The 17,319-nt window shown below is 49.3% G+C and overlaps 1 protein-coding gene across 7 annotated transcripts in view; it reads left to right on the top strand.

Annotated features, from left to right (window-relative positions):
• The first annotated feature begins 1,142 nt into the window (after positions 1–1,142).
• Positions 1,143–17,319, top strand: part of PTK2B (protein tyrosine kinase 2 beta) — a 131,965-nt gene continuing 115,788 nt past the window's right edge. For 6 of the 7 annotated variants that reach the window (XM_047761491.1, XM_047761496.1, XM_047761495.1 and 3 more), the window contains exon 1: positions 1,143–1,340. The gene's annotated coding sequence lies outside the window, so the exon portion shown is untranslated. Of the gene's footprint in view, positions 1,341–7,168; positions 7,275–17,319 lie in introns of all 7 variants that reach the window. The other variant, XM_047761494.1, reaches the window with a different exon arrangement.

The following is a 17,319-nucleotide window of genomic DNA, read 5'->3' on the forward strand; positions in this document are numbered from 1 at the left end:
ATCTCAATCCTCTTTTCACAAAATGGGGAGAATTAAGTGAAATATAAATGCAGATGAAATGTATAAACTGAATGCTTCCTTAGCACAGTGACTATTTAGACATGCTCACCAAATGCTGGCTTTGCCTTTCCTTTTTCTTGGGTGGCTGGTCTGCAGGGTTTGGAGGCAGGGTGTGAGGAAGTGTCACGGCTGGGGTGGGAAGGGCATTGGGTATGAAGGGCTGCCACGTGTGGCTGCACAACTTTAGGGGGCACCATGTTTAGGGCTGCCCTGGTGAAGAGCATCTTCTAGAACTGTGGGAGATCCAGCCCTTCACAGGGTGCAGAATGAAGAGGTTTGGAGTGGGGGCTCTGGAGAAGATGCGGGGGAACGCTGAGTGACACACCAGCTTTTTGACCTTAATGCTAAGCCCTGTTCACCTCCTCCTACTCAGGAGAAAGTCTGGAATCTTTCCAGTGATAGGGAAAGGGGTTGCTAAGTGCCCTTGAGTCACTGCCTCAGCTCTCACTGCCCTGCTGGCCTGAGTGAAGAGGTGAACCGGCCTCTTGGTTCTGGGCAACAAAGTGGGCTGCTGTGAGAAAAGGCCACTCAACTTCTATGACTGTTCTTGTGCCCCACTCTGGTCCTGGCTGTTACAGGGCAAGGACCTCGTCCGTGTTGTTAGGGCTTTGGATGAGTTCTGCCAAGATCCTTGGTGAGAGTCACCTGGTCGCTGGTGCCCCCAGAAGAGGCTGGACACTTTAGGGCATGAAGAGACCAGGAGGGACAACAAGGACGGCAGTGTGACAGGCAAGTGACAGTCTCCACCTCTGAAACCTACCTGGGGGCTAAGAGGAAAAGCCAACCTCTAAGCGTGACCTTCCCAAGTTTCCAAGTGGAGAGAAAGGCAGAGGGAGGCGTAGTAAGAATTGGGAGCTCCACTGCTCACAGGGGGCAAAGAGCAACAGAAGACACCTCCCCCCACCCCCTCACCCCCCCACCCAGGGTCCGCCTTGGCAGCCAGGTGGGCACTTGTAGCTCTAAGAATTGGCGGCGGCGTCTATTTCAGAGTTTATGGTAAGAGGCTGGAGCCGCACACACGCTCAGCACCGCAGACAACACACCCCACCCTTTAAGGAAGTGGGGAGGAGAGCAGCAGGGGTGTGGTTAAGTCGGAGGGGGAGAGGGGAAAACACAAACCTGTCAGCGCTCTTACTCAGCGGAGGCCTCCGGAGCCGCCGCGAAGCCCCTCCGAGGAACCCCTTCCTTACCTGCGCAGTCCCCGCCGCACCTGTACCTGCCGCAGCCCCGCACCTGGCCGAGCCGAAGAGCTGCCGCCGGGAGCCGGCGCTTCCCTCCTTGTGAGTCCCCCTCCCGCGATCGGGGCTGAGCGCCCAGCCAGAAGTTGGAGGCTGGACGAGGTGGGAGGTTGGGGGGACCCGGACGCGAGCGAGTGTCTGGACCAGGAGCCACGCACCCAGAAGTGGAGCTGCGGGGAGGGGGGGGATTCTATTTTTGGAGTTAAGTTGAGAGTAAAGGGTGTTTCTCCCTCTTAGTCCTCTTAACATATTCAGAGCGGAGAGGCTGGGGCAGGGGGTGATGAGAGGGCGCAGAAAGGCCACCCGCCTCTGAAGGTCAGACTGGAGAGCTTTCCCAGCTCAACCTCAACTCCGGTATTGTAGCCCTTTGCCGCGCCCAGCTCTGCTCCTGCTGTCCCCTTTGGCAGACCCACCCTGGTCACATTCCCACACACACCCGGCTGCTCCCCGCATTTGATTCTTGCTCCGACTGGAAGTAAGCAGGGCTTGTCGAGGAGTAGAGGCAGAACAGTGTGTGTGTGTGTGTGTGTGTGTGTGTGTGTGTGTGTGTGTGTGTGTGTGTGTGTGTGTGTGTGTATTGTGGGGACTAAAGTTACACCGCTTGCTGCCACCCTAGGTCTTTGCAAAACTATTTCAGAATGCCCCTAAGGGGTTAAATTCTGTGCCACCTTCTCCTCCTGTCAGGCTGTGCGTGGGCAAAGCCTTGGGTGGGTGAACAGGCGACATATGGGTGATGTTCTGAGCCCACCGAGCCCCACCACCTGCCCTAACCCTCAGCCATCTGACGCTGGAGTCTCCCCACACCCCGAACTTGGAGCTCAGTCCAGTCAGGCTCCTCCTCTGAGGGGCTTGGAGGTGAAGGAGAGCGGAATTGTGGACACGGAGGGGGCATTCTCCAGGGGGATTCAGAAGCCAGAGGAGGAAGAGCTTTCCTATGACCCATAACTGGACAGGAGCCCTCAGGCAATCGGTGCGGAAGGATCAGCGAAGGGGCTCGAGGTGTTGTCTCCATCCCTTGTGGCCAAGGAATGCAGTAGTGGAACTTTCACGCCTCGGGGTGGCCGGAGGGAGAGGAGGCAGAGAGGAGAAAGCGAGTGGAGATGGAGAGGGGAGGGAAGGAGTCACATTCAAGAGACCAGCTCCAGCAGGACTCTCTGCTCTTGTCCCTCATTCAGTAAGCATTTGCTGACTTCCTACCTGAGGCCAGGTGCCTGGGACCCAGCCCTGGGGCGGTAAGGGGCAGGTGCTGACCAGCCCAGCACTGGGGGTTGGGAGGAGCCCATCACGATGTCCAGGAAGGCTTCCCGGCAGAATTGACTCTAGGTGGGGACCTGAAGGATCAGTAGAATTAGCCACGGGGGCGGGTGGGGGGGGAATGAACAGCACAGGGCCCAGCAAGTGCTGGACCCAAGAGCAGAAGCAGCAGCGTGACGCACCCAGGAAACTGAAAGTAGCTCGGGTGTGCAGGGGCGAGGTGAGCTGGGATGGCGCCAGAAGGGCCTGCCCAGGCTGCCATGGCAACTCCTGTTACTTGGGACCAGAGCCATCAGCCTCCGCTTGACTCAGGGCGGGGCTGCCAGATTTAGCAAATGAAAATACAGGTCGCTCAGATTTGAATTTCAGGTAAGCCATGAATATCTGTCAAGTATAAGTATATCCTAGAGTTCATGTTGTGGCTCGGCAGTAACAAACCCGACTAGCATCCATAAGGATGCTGGTTCTATCCCCAGCCTCGCTCAGTAGGTTAAGGATCCAATGTTCCTGTGAGCTGTGGTGTAGCCCAGCAGCTGTAGCTCCGATTTGACTCCAGCCTGGGAACTTCCATAAGCTATGGGTGTAGCCCTAAAAAGAAAAAAAAAAAAAAAAGGAGTATAAGTATGTCCCATGCAATATTGGGGGTATACTTACACTAAGACATTACCCACTGTTTATCTAAAATTCATGTAAAATGGGTGTCTGGTGTTTTATCTGGCAGCCCTCCTCTAGAAGGAAGCTGAGGGTGCTCCTGTGCTAGGAAGTAAAAGGTGGAGGGTGCCCAGGTACCAAGTGGACAGCCTCAGGACATATTATCTTGTGACCAGTACTCCTAGATTCCACTTTGAGGCTCCTTCTCTGATTAACCATGTTATTTCTAAAAACAACAACAACAACAACAAAAACTCCGGGAGTTCCCATTGTGGCTCAGCGGTAACGAACCTGACTGGTATCTTTGAGGCCACAGGTTCAATCCCTGGCCCCACTCAGTGGGTTAAGGATCTGGGGTTGCCGTGAGCTGCAGTGTAGGCTGCAGACACGTCTCAGATCCAGTGTTGCTATGTCTGTGGCTGTGGTGTAGGCCGGCAGCTTCAGCTCTGATTCACCCCCTAGCCTGGGAACCTCCATATGCTGCCCTTGAAAAAACAAACAAACAAACAATGTCTTGGTCTTTGGAGCCTGATGGACCTGGATTCCAGCATCAGCTTGGCCACTTGCCTGCTGTGAGGCATCAAGTAAACCACTTAGTTCCTCGGGCCCCAGAATCTCTTTCCAGAAATAAGGACAAGAGTATCTGTTTGCCCAGGTAGTTGGGTGGCTCCTTATAAGGAATGTAAATGGCCTGGGTCATTCTTTTCAGCATTGCCGTTGACCTGCTTCAAGGGGAGGAAATATGCAGCTCTTGTCTTGGAAGATGGCAGGGGTAGGGAAGGAGTGACTCCAAGTAGAATTCACTGGAGGGAAATGGGAATGAATTAAAAGGGAGAATCCAGGTAATACACCTAGCACAGTGCATGACACAAACAGATTCACCATACAATTTAGCTGTTGATACTCCCATTTTTATAATGAGTACCTTATTAGAAAAATAGAGCTCAGGGGTAGATAAAGTAAGATGCCTTGTTTTGACTTTAATGGGGGCATTTGTAAGAGCAAATTAGGGGCCTCCTAAATGGGAACCTGGAGGGAGTTCAGAATTTGTTCAGAGAAAGAGGAAATGGAAAGTGCACTTCCCTTGAAGGAACTGTTGGGTTAAAAATGGTGCCTCTTTCCAGTGGCTAGATCTCCCCATCTCTCCCCTAGATCTTGCTCAGTGATAGCATTTGGTCCCCAGCCCTTCAGAACAGCATTGCCAAACAGTATTTGCCAAACAGTATTCAGAGAAACTCTGGGCCAGAGATAGTTACAGATATTCCACTTGTGAAATGTTTAAATGTGTCCGGTCTCAGAAATTTGTCCTGCATGTATTTGCATGATCAAGGCTATGGTCAGTTATGTGGAGATGCCCTCTGTATCACGAGGCTTAGCATTCTCTAACTCTCACTATAGACCCTTGTACTGGGTTGGGGGAGCACCTGTTACCACACCAAGGGCAACAACACTCCACAACTAGTGACCATGGATGTGGGTGTGGTTCTGGGACCAAGCCAATGTTTCTAGGGACATCATTCATCCCATAACTCTAGCCTGGACTCAGTGGTGTCCAACTTACAGATGATCTTTAGGGGCTGGACTCTGTGTGCCTCTGACCTAGCATCATGCATATCCCTCAGACAGAGACCCTTACCCGCTCCAGCCTAAATCCTCCTACTAAAGTTCACACCCTTTTCCCACTGTTGAGAGGACTCTGGACAAGTATATCTCTTAGCACCTAGCCCTCCATGGTGATAGCCGTAGTTCCATGTACTCTGAATCCTGCTAAGACAAGTTCAGTTGAGGTAGGGGAGGGGAGGGAGCTGAACTTGGGTGAATCCCTCATGGTAGGTTTCCTGATCCCTAGTTTTCTCCCTGCCCAGGAGTCATAGACTTGGGACCATGTGGCTCTGCCTGGGTGGCTGAGGGGCTCCGGCAAAGAGAGGTCTTTAACAGAAGTTCTTTTTGGCTCCACGATCAAGTTTCTCATAGACTCCAGGCCAGTTCTAGGGTGAAGGAGGTGGGCAGGGAGAGGGGCGAGGGCCTCTGCCACACTAACATGGTTGTACCCAGACCTGGTCAGTCAGCCTGAGCTCCAGCTCCAGCTCTGGAACCCACTATGTGACCTTGGCTTGCCTGAGTCACGCAGTCCTCTCTTTGTCATCTCTGGGATGGAGGTGACAAGAGGGCTTTTTGTGAGAGTACACCAAGAGACATGTTCAAAATATTAATAGCCACTAAGGTGTGGGCAAGGATCTAACAGAAATGACCCCACGGTGTCCACGGTCACAGGGATTCTAGGGTGTGGATGTGGCAGGCAGTCAGGGCACTGGGGTACCGGATATCTGCCAACTTGGGTAGACTATTCAAATACTTTAATGTCAGCATTCCCTGGTGGCCTAGCACTGAAGGATCTGGTGTTGTCACTGCTGTGGTGCGGGTTCAATCCCTGGCCTGGAAACTTCTGCATGCCTCAGGCGCAGCCAAAAAAAAAAAAAAAAACCCAGTATTATAATGTCCCAGATAGCCTTATGCGCCAGCTTAATAGCCTCGACTGTACATAAAACATTCAGTCCTTTCTCAGGCACACAGTAGGCATCCAATAAATGTTAGCTCTCCTTATCATTATATTGATTTACTTAGAGTTCATCTGAGCTGGCGGGGAAAGGACATCTTTTTTTTTTTTTTGCTGGGGAAAAAGGTTATCTTCTAAAGGGCAGAAGTGGGCATATGTAGGCTGTCTCAGGGACGTGCTTCATGGATAAGACAGAATTTGCTTCTTGTCCCCACCCCCACCCTACTGTGTCTGTGAACAGCCAAGCCTCATTAGCTCTTTGACCAGCAAAGAGACTTTCTATTCCTGCCCCTCAGACCCTGGAGTCCACATGGTCATTTAAGGGGCTCAGAGGACCGACGGGCAGGAGAAAATGGTGGCTTCACTCTCCAGGGTTCTCCATACCCAGCACAAAGCTCTGAGCTGTGCGAGGGGGTGGCGGAGGGGGAGGGGGCAGCTTTTTGAGTCACTCTGCTGTTTCCCAAGGTATAATTATTACTCACGATGACGGTTTGATTAAGAGAGCAGGCTGGAGACTGCGTATTCCAATGCACTTTTTACCTAGACCCGGTGGGTGGGTTGATAGAGGCGCCGGATGTTGTTTCCAAGCAACGCTCCAGGTCGGCGGTGGGTGGGCAGCAGACCCCAGCTCTTACCTTGCCCAGCACTCAAGGCAGCCGAGGGGATTAGAACTAAGATAACCAACGCCGGTGCTGGGCAAGGGGAGCCTTCCCCTTTTCTCTCCTGGTGACAGTTCACTAACATTTTCCTCCGCTCCCATTGCCTTCTTCCCTATTGTGGCCTGAAATCCACCCACGCAGAACCTGGCACCATCACTCACTAGGCAGGGGCTCGAAGGAGTGCACTCGCTCAGTGTTTAGAGCTCGCTGTTGAGCGTAGTTTTTATCTCGTGGACTCATCTCCCTTTCAACAGGGCAGTTCTCCCAACAACTTTGCAGGCACCAGGACCACAGTCCCCCTGCTTCGTGCACCTTCCTCCTCTGAGGGTCTTCCAGTTGGTTCTCTTGGACTCCCCAGCTGCTGAAATCCCAGTGGGACACACATGGGCCCATTGGAGATTCTTCCCCGAGTTCTGGTTTAGTTCTTCTGGGGGAAGGGGTACCATTACCTGCCTGTGAGAGACTGGTCCCACCTCTGGTTTCGCCACTCAGAGCATCACATCTTTCTCTGGTTCCTAAATTAACGTTGATTCCCCCCCCCCCCACTTTCTCCCTGGCCTCAAGAAGTCTCTGTGTTCTCCAGAAGCCTTTGCAATGAGAAACCAGCTCTCCTCTCCCTTAGGTTCAGGTGTACGCTCTGCCCCACCCCCAGTTCCTGCTGCAGGCAGGTTACCAGAGATCTGATACTCCAGCACCTTCGAAGATGCTCTTACAGGCATTGGTTTACCTTTGGTCTGCTCTGTACGCAGATGCTGGGCGCTGAACCCTGGCCATGTCCATTTAGGCGGTTGTGAGTGGATGTCCCAAGCTAAAGTTCCCAACCCCCAGCTCATCACTGGCAGCCTGGCAGCCTGGGTGAGTGGAAAGAAGATCAGAGGTCGGGAGACACAGTTCTGGGTTTAGATTCTTCCAGTTGCTAGCTGTGTGACTTTGGGAAAGTCGCTTCCCTGTTTTCATTTGAAAATGAAGATAACAGTACCACATCTCTGATAGGGTCATTGAGAGAAACACTTAACTTGTGGGAAAATGCCCCATAAAACACCGCCAGGCACAATCCCTAGGAAAATGAAGAGTTTCAGGTCAGAAAGACATGGGTTGAGTCTTGGTCTGTTACTTTCTTCCTGGGTGACCTTGCCTAGTTATGTAACCCCCTAGAGCCTGAGGTTTCTCATTTGTGACTCATTTTCGGCATTTGTTTAATATTTCTCCCCTTCTTCAGCCCCTTCGTTACTCACAGAACGCAGTCTTTCCCCACCATGGAGGGGGCATATCTGTTCTCAGTGGGTTTACAGTCTAGTAGAGGACATAATACATAAAGGTAAATAACTGCCAGATGAGATGCGGACTTTGGTGCCACAAAAGAGGCACCAATAAAGTGTCATGAGGTCAGAGAATGGAGAGAATTCTTCTGTCTGGAGAATCTGGGAGTGCTTCCTGGAGGAAGTGGCATTTGGAAACGATCTCAAAGGATGATTGGGGTATGGCCATGGAAACTTGGGATGCTGGCTGTGGTCAAAGAATGTAAATAAAAGGGAGGCAAGAAGGCACCCTTTGAATGACTCATTTTGGCTGGAGTGAAGAGTATCAAAGGACAATAAAGATAAGGGTGAAAAGTAAGATAGACTCAAACATGGTGGCTGAGGGGTTTGGACCTTATTCTCAAGGCTCTCAGGAGCCATTGGACTTTATTTGGAGGGCAGGGAGATGTTGATATATGAACTCAGGTGAAGGGGCTGTGATCACATTGGGGTGGCAGCTTATAAAGCGGATCAGAGAGAAGCGAGCTTGAGGTCTTAGGAGGAGCATGCGGGAGACTCTTATAACAGTTCTTGTCTCAAGAGTCAGGATAAAGTATGTAATTTGGGATGATTTGGGGGGTCCTGGAGCCTATCTTCTGGTCACCTGGAGTTTCCTACGTTCTCTGAGTCGAAATAGTCCTTAAAGGGATCTAAAAGATGTAGGGTTTATGGGACCATCAAATTGTTTAGGTTATATAAGTAATTTGTCATTCCCCTTAAGCTCCTTCTTCCTCTGCGTTCTTGGTTCATACATAAGCCCTTTCCATGGACCTCATCTGCGGCAGCTGTGCACCAAGTGCCAGCCTGTCTAGAGGTCTAATGGCAGTCTCTGTACCTCAGCCTCCTAGGGAGTTCAGGAGGAACAGGCACTTAAATCTGCCATCTCTTTATCCACCCGCAGCAGTTCAGACAAATCCTGGGCTCCGCCTCCTGCCTGAGCCTTCTCCCTTGCTTCAGCTCTGCACCTCCAAGAATCTCTAAAACAGTTTCCACTTGAGTAAGTCATCTTTGGTGCTACATGTTGACTAAACTCATCATTTTCTTAACCAGGCCATCTCCTCTGGCGTCCTTCCTGCTCATGCAATTGCAGTTATCCTAGACAGTCCACTCAAAAACCTTGGAGTTATCTTCCCTTTCCCCTCTGTTCATATCTTACCCATCACGAATCCCACAGATTTTTTCTTCATGCCTCTCATTCCTTCCTTCCCTTTTCCATGTCCCTGCTCAAGTCTGAGCCACACTCCCTAATATCACCTGATGTTGCCTAAGAGCCTCTCCTTATCTCTCATTCCCTTCGAAGCTCCTGTGCCTCTAGGCAGACCCAGATCCCTTACCTTTCATTTCCTATTCCATGCTCTCTGCAATCTGACCTTCACTCACCTCCTATCCTAACTTCCCCATACTTTCCAGACTAAGTCCTTCACCCTAGCTAGCCTGGTCTGCTCACTGGTTTCCATCAAACCTCTAACCACATCCTCCATTCTGCCTGAACCAACAGCCCCTTCCACTGACTTCAATCAGACTCCTCCCCCAGGCTCAGATCCCACCCCACCCACTCTTTCATTCTCCTAGATTCCCTCAGATTCCCAGGTTTGGGGGTTCCATCTCCGTCCTTTTTTGCACACTCATGCCTGGTTCCCTGGGGCCAGATGTGATCTTCCCAGTTCCCTGTGCTGGGCTTCACCAAAGCCAGTTGCAACAGAGCAAGGACTGAGTTCTGCCTTGGGGTTAAGATGCTCTCCTTGCCTCTGGGGGAGGTTTCCTAGAGCCCAGAGAGAGGGGGCCAGCAATTTAGAGCAGGAGCTTGACAATTCCTTTGCTGAGCCACTCCTGTGTCTCTAATCCACTGGATCCTTGCCTTTCCACCCTCATCCTCCCGCTTATGGATCTTATCCCGGCCAAGCCGAATGACAGGAGAAAGACAGGGAGTAGGAAAAAAAGCAGGGAGTCTTGGCAGAAGGTGATGTCACTTTGGGGATACAGGGGAGAGATTTACAAGGCAGAGGTTGGCAATTTTTAGCAACCTAGACTTCCACCCACCCATGCGCAGGCCTAAGGCTCGCCATGGTGGCTGCATGCTGAACCATCCAAAGGCTCACACTGTCCCCATTGTGGCCTCCGCACCTTCTCCCTCTTTCTTTACCCAACTCTCTGTCTAGAAAAACCCTTCCTTTACCAGTTGGCTAAATGCTTAGCTGCCAACCTGTGTTCATTCCCAGGGAGAGGTGTGGGGACAGAGAGAACACTGTCTAGGGAGCCTTGTCACTGCCTTGCCACGTGACCTTGGGTGAGTCACCTGGGTGGCTTTCATTTGTACTTACAATAAGGGGGTTGGGACTTCGTAACTAATAGAGGGCTTTCTTTGGCATTGATCCTAGGTGGAAGCCAGGGCTGCCCAGGGTGGAAGGGGGAGGGCAGGTTCGCCAGGCCCTCTGCTCTTTCCACAGTGATCCCTGCATCCCCAGGGGTCAGGTCATGGGGCACCTTCTCAGGCCTCCAGCTCTTGTCCTCATTGTTTATGTGTCTAAACACATACACTGGAGAATGGGTCTAGATGCAAGTGAATTCAGTAAAGAACGATCTCAAAGCAAGGAAGCCAACCAGGGGCATGGCGTGTGTAGGTGGGGCGGCAGGGGGTATTGCATATGTGAACGCCCTGGGAGAAGATGCATAATTTTCTGTATGTTTATGGGAAAAACATCCAAAGCTTTCATCTGAGCTCCAAGCAACCTAGGGTCCCCACCAGTTATTAAGAACGACCCACAAGGTGTTGTAATCAATTTTACAAACTTTCATAGAAATGACCTTAAACTTAAGCTCCATTTTAATTCAGTCGAACGAGGCTGAAAGCTCTGTTGAGGTCAGAACCATGTCTGTGTTGAGTCAGATGGACAGATAGTGCCTCACACACTGCTGGCATCTAATACAGATCCTTGGGCCTTCCGACAAGGGTGGTTGTATAAAAAACAGCTGATGTCAATGTATACATGTTTCCAAATATTTAATATATGATTTTAGCGATGCACATTTAAAATCCCATACCATGTATACTAATACATTTAAAATACAGCGTTTCCCCAACTCTCCCCGTTTACGAAGCAGTCAACACTTGACTCACATCTTGACATCACTAGAACCCTGTTTTGAACCTAATATCTGTGTTCTGGGCTTTATCATCATCCTTACACTCTGAAAAGAGTTGGCTCTTATTAACCCAGAAAGTGTTTGTTTCTTTTTAAAATAACAGCTTTTTGGAGATAAGATTCACATACCATGAAATTCATCCTTTTAAAATGTACAGTCTGGTGGATTTTAGTACCTTTATAGAGTTGTGTAACCGTCATTGCTGTCTAATTGCAGGACATTTTTATCTCTCCATAAAAACCTTGCCCCATGAGCGGTCACTCCTCATTCCCACCCCCACCCCTCCTCAGTCCCTGGCAACCACTAATCTACTTTCTGTTTTTAAGAACTTGTCTATTTTGGACATTTCATATAAATGGAATCATGTAATATTGTGGGGGTTTTGTGGCTGGCTTCGTTCATTTAACATAATGCTTTTAAAGTTTATCCATGTCATACCATGTGTTGGACCTTCATTCCTTTATATCGCCAATTAAGATTCCACTGTGAGTATATTCCATATTTTTCTTAACCATTCATTAGTTGATGAACATTTAAGTTGTTTCTACTTTCTTTTTCTTTCTGCTGAACCCACGGCATATAGAAGTTCCCAGGCTAGGAATCGAATTTGAGCTGCAGCTGCGACGTCCATAGCAACTGCAGCAACACCAGATCCTTTACCCACTGTGCTGGGCCGGGGGGTCAAACCTGCATCACCTCTGTAGTGACCCACTGTGCCACAGCAGGAACTCCAAGTTGTTTCTGCTTTATTAAGCATTATGAATAACGCTGCTAGGAACATTTGTGTACACGTTTTTGCATGGACATATGTTTTCATTTCTCTTAGTTATATACCTAGGAGTAGAATTGCTAGGTCATATGATAACTGTATTTATGATTTTGAGTGATGGCCAAACTGCTTCCACATTTTACACCCACATCAATAATGTGTGATGGTTCCAATTTCTCCCCATCCTCATCAACACTTGTTATTGTTTGCAGTTTTGATTCTGGCCATGCTCATGGACATGAAGCATTATCTTGTGGTTTTCACTTGCTTTTCCCTAATGACTAATGATGTTGAACATCTTTTCATGTACTTAACGGCCATTAATATGGCACTTTGAAAAATATCTAATCAAATCCTTTAGAAAGTATATCTTTTTGACATCCACAGTGTAACAACTTAGTGCATGGCTTTTTGAAAAATGATCCTTTACAAAATTCGGCACTTGTAATTGTAAGGCTATACCCCCAAGCAGTTACTGAATCTGTACTGTAATACTGTGCTTCCCTTTTTTTTAAAAAAAAAAAAAAGCAATTCTATCAGGTGACCTTTGTAAGCACCCCAACCTAGCATTGACTATAGTGGTGTCAGGCTGATTTTTTTTCCCAAGCAATATATTTTTGTTCAAAAATATGGTGATTGTGAGAACAGCCCATAAAGTGAAAGATTCTGTAAGGGCTAGAATATATACTTCCTTTTCTGATAGTTTGGGGAGCGGAAGAACATATGCGATATTTAAAAGTACATGGACTGAATGGACAGGTGGACAAATAACTTTAGAAATGAATGAATGAATGAACAAAGGAAGGAATGCAAGCTAGTGAGTCAGTCAGTCAGGCAACTACACCAGTATATCCCTCTTTATTCTCTCTTAATTTCCATGGAGCATTGGCCTTTCATTTATACTCTATAGAACCATATGTAAATTATTTAAAAAACAGACTTGCAGGAGTTTCCATTGTGGATCAGCAGAATCAAACTCAGCTAGGATCTATGAGGATGTGGGCTCCATCCCTGGCCTCGCTCAGTGGGTTAAGGATCCAGTGTTGTCACGAGCTGTGGTATAGGTCACAGATTCAGCTAGGATCTGGCGTTTCTGTGGCTGTGGTGCAGACTGGCAGCTGTAGCTGTAGCTCTGTACAGCTGTAGCTGTACCCCTAGCCTGGGAACTTCCATATGCCACAGGGGCAACCCTAAAAAAAAAAAGCTTGCAGTTGTTGGAAACAACAGACAAATGAACACTGTATCAGACAAATAGACACGGTATTTTCTGTTGTCTGGAGTATCTTTATTACCATCTTCAGAATGGGAGAACCAGGATCTTCTCAGTTTCTGGAGGTGGCTGAGAAATGCAAAAACCACATAATGTGACTGCAGGATTTGATTCAGGGTTACAAGTCACTGGAGCAGGACCTGCAGGGATGTGATGTGGTACAAGAATTTTCCTGGGTTTTCCCCATTCAGGCCCCTTCCCACTAGCATGAGGACTCGGGTGTCCTGCCCTTTCTCCATCCCTTCTCAGAAGTGGGACAGTCTGACCATCTCACAAACCATTCTCAGTGTTGATTCACCAGCAGCTTCCTGAAAGAGAGACTGGTGGGTTCATGCTTCCCCTCTGGTCTTCCTTTCAGAAGACACATGCCAGCTGCCAACTTGCACTCCTGAGGAAAGAAAAGAGGAAGATTGGCAGGTGAGAGGACCAGGGAGGAGACTGTGGCCAGACATGTGAAGAAGTGACAGACATGGGCCAAAGCTTGAGAGGTGACTTTTAGAAGCCCACACTCTGGAGGGAGAATTAAGAGTAGATGAGACTGCTCTTTAGAAAGACCTTCACAGTGTGGCCCCTTTGGGAAGCTATGAAATAGCTCGGGGAGTCTGGATCCAGCCAGACCACAGTTCGGCTGGAGACTGGCACGTGTGTGGTTCGAGTTGGGGTCAGGGCACAAGTGACCATCCTGGAAGGGAAGTGTGGATGGGGCCTGGACTGCTTCCTTTACTGATGGCAGTCCACAAGGGACATGGGGAGGTGAGTCTGGTATATCAGGCAAAGTCTGGGTCCCTTCCCAGCCCTTTAGTCCTTTCCTAGGTGGGGTCCCAGTGTTCTCCAGCAACAGTGACAGCTAGTCCTTCCTTCTATGCCATGACAGGACTGAGCCTAGGCTGTCCCCCCATGTGACTACTTCCCTTGGTATTAAACCTCTGCAAGGAAGAAGAGTCTGTGTTCTTCCTCCTTGAAATGCTCTTCCCTTCTGATGGAGGAACAGTGGCTATGACGTGGTCAGCCCAGCTCCCCACTACTTTCCTCCTCCCTAGGGCCAGGCACTGTGCTAGGCGCTGGGGATACAAAGGTGAACAAGTGACCATCCTCAAGATAAAAGAGCAGTGCAAGAGCCATGGTAAAACCAGGTGGACTGCGAGAGGATGGCCAAATGCCATAGAGACACAAAGGCCAGAACTACCAGTCTTACCGAGGGGAGGCTAACAGAGTTTTACAGATGAGGTGATGATGGGATGGGTTTTGCAGAATAGATAGGAGTGTGCTAGGCAGAGAAAGGGCAGGGAGGTGCTCAGGTAGAGAGCATAGCATATTTAAAGATAAGGCATCAAAGAGTGTGATCTATTTGGGAAGCTTTGAATAGCCGAGGGAAGCTGGATCTGGCAGGACAGTGGTGGGAATAAAGCTGGAAGAATGCAAAGAGGCCCTTTGACCATGGACTTTGTTCTCCAGCAACTGGAAGCTACAGGGTAGATAAGAAAGCATATATATATATATATATATATATATATATAGGATGTGTAGCTATAGGAGTTTTTAAGCAGAGAAGTGACTCAGATTTTTGTTTTGGAAAAGAGGACCCTGGCCTCAGGTCAGAGCAGCCCTTGTGCCAAGCACAGAGAAGGTTCTGGCTCAGAGACCCATAGACAGGCATTTCTGGGCCGTGGCCAGCAGTGCTCGGCCAGTGGCCTGGAGTTCCCGTCCTCGGCTTGGGTGTCACAGTGACCACACTGCTGGCTGGCCAGAGAGGGTGGTGGTGCGGGCTGGCCCACAGGGCTGGCCCCAAGGAAGAGCCTCCTTCCTGTTTTCTTCCCCTGGACATCCACACGCAGTGAGGAGTGGGCAGAGAAGACAGAGAGGGGCTTGGCCAGGGGAACACGAACCAGCCTGCCTTCAGTGGGGAAATGGGGATAATGAGACCCTGCTCAAAGCTACAGGAACGGAGAAGAAGACACCTGCTAGAAAGGAGCAGCCGGGCATTCTTTTTGCCCCGCCAGTTGGAAGAGGGCATTGCATAGGGGATCTTCAGGGCCAGAGGACTCTGGAGGAGGGGAAGGGACTTGGCACAGGGCAGAAGCCCTCACTCCGCCTTCCCCAAGCACCCCCGCCCCTTCCCAGAGCTGTTGGCTGTACTATCCATTTATGCCAGGCTCATGTTAGCTTGAGATAAAATTATTTTTCATGATACATGCCTCACTAAATGGAATGGGGGAAGGCAGGGGGGACCTTGTCTTCTGCCACCATGTCTCCCAGTCATATTCCAGCAAATGTCAGGATGTGAAACTTGGGCTCAGTAAATATTTGCTCAGATGGAGAAGATTTTAGGGGAAAGAGCTGAGGAAAAGGTGCTCGTTTAGAGATGGTGTCCAATACCTGTGAAGATGAGGGGTGAGGATTCAAGTTAAACAAAGGATGTAAAAATCTCATCAGCTGCTAAAACAAGATGAGTGGCACAGGGCTTCCTGACACCAGATGCATGAACTTTGGAGCACTTTTGAGGCGGAAGCAACCAAAATCCTCCAGTTCAGCTCAGAGTCATGCTTCTTAACTGACAGTGCTATCAAATCACCTGGATGATTTTTGAAAGCATGGCTTACTGGGCTCCAGCTCCTTTTGCGTTTCTGACAGGTGTACGGGTGAGGGACCACACTTTGTATAGAGCCGTGTGTTACTTAGGGCTGAATGTATCAGAGCCCCTGCAGCTCCTCTGTCCATCTGCAGTCAGACATCTCTTCCTTTTTTTGATTTTTCTCTGTTTTGTCCTTAATGCTCCAAAGATGGTTTCAATGTCCACCCTGGTTCAGATATCAACCATGTCTCTATGTACTTCGCCATGGAGCTCTTCCCCTGCGCACTCTCAGGCTGGCTTCATCCCATCATCCTCTCTGTCCCAGTAGCCCTCTTCCTGACTCTAACAGCACTTTCCTCCTGCCTTATTTTTATCATTTATTATGTATCTGCCTTCTGTCTTATTCAGTACCGGCTGCCATGACAAAATCGACCAAGTGGCTTAAACAGCAGTCATTTGTTTTTTCTCAGGTCTGGAGCCTGGGAGTCTGAGGTCAGGCTGCCAGCACAGGCACTTTCTGGTGGGGGGTCTCGTCCTGGGTCAGAGATGGCCACCTTTTTGCCTGGTCCTTTCACACCCTTTCTTTGTTGAATGTGCAAGGAGAGAGCTAGCAAGTTTTGGTCTCTCTTCTTATAAGGACACTAATTCTAACCAGTCAGGGCCCACCCTTATGACCTCATTTAATCTTAATTACTTCCGTAAAGGTTTAATCTCCAAATACAGTCGCAGTAGCGACTGGGGCTTCAACATATGGATGGTGGGGTTGGGGGCACAAAAAATTCAGTCCCTAAAATCATCTTTCCCAATTAGACTATAAATCATGTTCACAGTCATGCCTGTGTGCCCCATGATGCATCTTTGGGGGACCAGTTCAATCCATGTTTGCTCAATCACAGTGAGTGGCTGAAAAAAGGCCAAAACAAACCAAGACCTGTTTACTTTGGCCCTCGCCAGCCCCAAGTTCTTGAAATGTATCCACAAAGGCTGAGGTGACCGAGAAGAGAAGACATTTGCTGAACCCCATCTGTGAGATGATGTGGCCAGGTGCCAGCGTTGTCACTGGGCTCATCAGCCTCAAAAATAATTTGATTACTAATCTGTATCACTCAGGGAACTACCACCCCCAGAGCTGTATTAAGAATGTTTTCCTCAGGCGAAAAATGTGCTGTCTTTGGCATCCAAGTCAGCCTCAGGAATTTCATTTTATGATTGATCCTTCTTCTCTCTCCCTATTTTTTTTTTCAGTTCCTTCCTGTACTTCTTCCAGATCTCTCAGTATAGCCAACCAACCCTCAGCCTGCCCTCTTCAGCAGTCAAAAAACTTCCAAACATAGTTGTTTGCCCTCAACACTATCTCTTAGGTCTTGCTAAGAGAACTCATTTTTCTCAATTGAGGCCGCTGAGGTTCCCCAGGCTGCTGCTCTCCCCTGACCCGAGGATCCCACATGAATCACAGAAGCCCCAAGTGGCCCAGAGCCATCCCTGGGGACCACGTCCCTTTGCTGTTTATTTACAACTGTTTAATGACAAGGCCAGTCTGGAGGAGACCCACAGTTCGAAGGAGGCGTTCTTGATAACCCCTCTCCAACCTCCACCTTATTCATTAACCTCATCCTCTGCCTCCTGGCCTTTGTCCCCCAACCCCTGGCTTTTTTTTTTTTTTTTTTTTACCCTCTAAGTGCCATGACTAAGAGAAAATGGCCTAAGTTTGGAGAATGGGCTCCTGGATTCTATTCTCAACCCCATCTTTCACTTCTCAGGAAAACGGCAAGCACCTCACCTCCCTGGTTGTTGCGCCACCCCAACTCCACACCCTCTCCTCCCCCAGGTCCTCCCCTCCCCTCCCC

This window comes from Phacochoerus africanus, chromosome 15 (genome assembly GCF_016906955.1).
Source record: "Phacochoerus africanus isolate WHEZ1 chromosome 15, ROS_Pafr_v1, whole genome shotgun sequence".
NCBI classification, from domain to species: domain Eukaryota; kingdom Metazoa; phylum Chordata; class Mammalia; order Artiodactyla; family Suidae; genus Phacochoerus; species Phacochoerus africanus.